Source organism: Ictidomys tridecemlineatus, chromosome 3 (genome assembly GCF_052094955.1).
Source record: "Ictidomys tridecemlineatus isolate mIctTri1 chromosome 3, mIctTri1.hap1, whole genome shotgun sequence".
In the NCBI taxonomy this organism is placed as follows: Eukaryota; Metazoa; Chordata; class Mammalia; order Rodentia; family Sciuridae; genus Ictidomys; species Ictidomys tridecemlineatus.
In genome coordinates, this window is record NC_135479.1 from 129937688 (window position 1) to 129940445 (window position 2758).

Here is a 2758-nt window from a genome sequence, read left to right on the forward strand (position 1 = left end):
GGCCAGAAAGCCAGGAGGGTCTGTGTCCTGAGAGCAGCAGCAGAAGCAGCAGAAGCAGGATCTGGAGGAAGTGAGAACCCCCAGATTGAACAGATATGCCAACCTGCGCTGCCTCCAGCTGGGCATCTGAGCCACATGCAGGGCACCCAAGCCAGGGCCTGGGCATTGGGTGCCGATCACCCCACCAGCAGAGCCTGTCTGTGGCCAGATTTGAGGAGAGAAGAATTGGTTCTGTAAACTTAGCCATGAAAGGGTTTGGAGTCTCTGGATTTGCTTTTTTCTCTCTCTTTTCTCTTAATAAAGATCTTTTAGAAAAATTCTTTGTTTTGATAGAGCTAAGCAAAGGAGATGGGCTGTGCTAAGGCTGGAGAGAGGTCTGGTCGCCTACTCAGGAGGGAGGCTGGAGAGACCACCACAGCTTCTGGTGCCCAAGTCACCCCTCTAGGAGCAGGCCAGTTGGGGCTCTGAGACCTGGGTCCACCCACCTTTCAGGAAGTGGTACCCTCTACTCCCCATCCTGGTACTGGGGGGGTTGAACCCAGGGGTGCTTTACTATTGAGTTACATCCTCAACTTTATTATTTTCATTATTATTATTATTATTATTATTATTATTATTATTTGAGATAGGGTCTTGCTAAATTGCCAAGGTTGCCTGGAATTGGAGATCCTCCTGCCTCAGCCTTCTGAGTAGCTGGGATCAAAGGCGTGTATCACCACCTGGCTTGGGCTGTGGCTTTGATCTGTATCTAAGTGTGTGTGAAGGTGGGAGTAGCTGTGAAAATGTGCATGTGAACGGGTGTCACATGTGTGCAGTCGTTCACTGAACAATAATAGCAAGATACTTACTGAGCATGCACTCTTCTCCTGACCCTGTTTTAGGGACTTGAGACACATCTGCAAAGATCTCTGCTCTGGCGGAGCTCATATTCTATGGGGATTTTTTTATCTGGCGGGGATGGCTATGTACTTGTCTGTATGAGCTCATGAACAATAAAGAATAACTTCAGTATGCATAGACTGACCCTGGTTAGGGACCATATGTTATCTTCTAAGCTTGTGATCTTAGGCAAAATACTGTCTCAGTTTTCAATAAAATGAGAAAATAATCTCTTTCACAACTGTTGTGAGACTAAATGTGAAAACAGTTGGAAGATTTCAGGCAAAGTACCTGGTATATGGTAGTAAGTTGCCAAATAACCATTTTATTCATGCTTCCTATGAAGTTGGAAGAGATATTTCTGTGTAGGTATATGTGTGTGTGTGTGTGTGTGTGTGTGTGTGTGTGTGTGTGTATATATGTATATATATATACATATATACACACACACACATATATATATGTATATACACACACATATACCTACATGTGCATGTGCATGGGTGAGTGTCACATGTGTGCAGTCATTCACTGAACAATAATAACAAGATACTTACTGAGCATGCACTCTTCTCCTGACCCTGTATGTGTGTGTGTGTATATATATATATACACACACACACACATATATATATACTCTGAAGTGTGTATTTTTGACTGAGCTAAGTGCCTGATATGTTTGAAAGGTCCAAAGGTATGGGTTCTCCCCAAGTGAGAACCTCCTTCCCTCAGGACATATCATGTGCTGTAGAGATCTCAAGTATGATTAAAGGTGCTGGAGTTGCCTGGAAAGTTCCATTCTAAGCAAGGAGGTTCACTAATAAAGATGGGAGAGAAAGCCTGCTAAGTCTGACATCCTGAGTTGGCTGATTTCAGCCTTGGCTTAGGTCTGTTGTGGGTCCTTCCAGCTGCAGTGTGACTCTGATGCTAGCAGTTCTTTTTTCGGTGCATGTGAAGAACACTCAGCCACCCGCTTGCTGACACCCACCTACGACAACTTGAGCCTTTCTTTGCCCAGATCTACAATGCCCTGGCCATGCTGCTTCCTTCTCCTTATGCTCCTGATTATTTGTAGAAGTGAACCTAGAAGGTCCTCGCAACAGGTAACTGAGGAAGCACTGCTAGGTGATCTGCCTGGGACCCCCAAGATTCACGTTTTCTCCAAGAGCAATAAGGGAGCAATAGGGCTGGTTCCTGCTCTCTTCCCTCTACTCTTTTCTGAGGAGAAGGCCCATAATTTTGGCTGTGTCCTCTGAGAAGATGTCTCAAAGCCTCTGCCCCCAGCTTCAGTGTCCCTCCTCTGCCTCATTTCTAGGTGTCCATTAGATGTCCAACTGAACAACTGAGACTTGATGTGCCTGAAATCATATCTACCTTCTTGCCTCCAAACCAGATCCCTCTGAGCATCAGCTATGCTGATTAATGACTGCCACACAGCATCCTTCCGGTCCCATCAGCTGGAAACTGCTGAGTCACATCTCACATCTCCCTCTGTTTCATTTCCCATAGTCAATCAATCAGTAATCACTTCAAGTTATTCCCCCAACCAGTCCTTCCCTCCCCTGATTCCTGTTGCTACCATTATCATCAACTCTCATTTGGGCTATTGCCAGGGTCTCCCACTTGGCCTCCTTGACTCTAGCCTCCCTAGCCTGCCTGCCTCACAACCAGCAGCCCGCTTTCCCAAAGCACTGCCTGTGCTCACTGCTCCCCTCTGCACCCCGCTGCTGCCCACCCCCCATTCTCTCCATCCAAAGCACCCTCTAGGCTAAGCTGAAAGGGGACACCGTGCACATGCCTGCCATTCTACCTTTGCTAGATGAAGTTGTTTCTCCTGCCTGGAATCCCTTATCTAAATTCTGGCCTGGCCTCCCCTCAA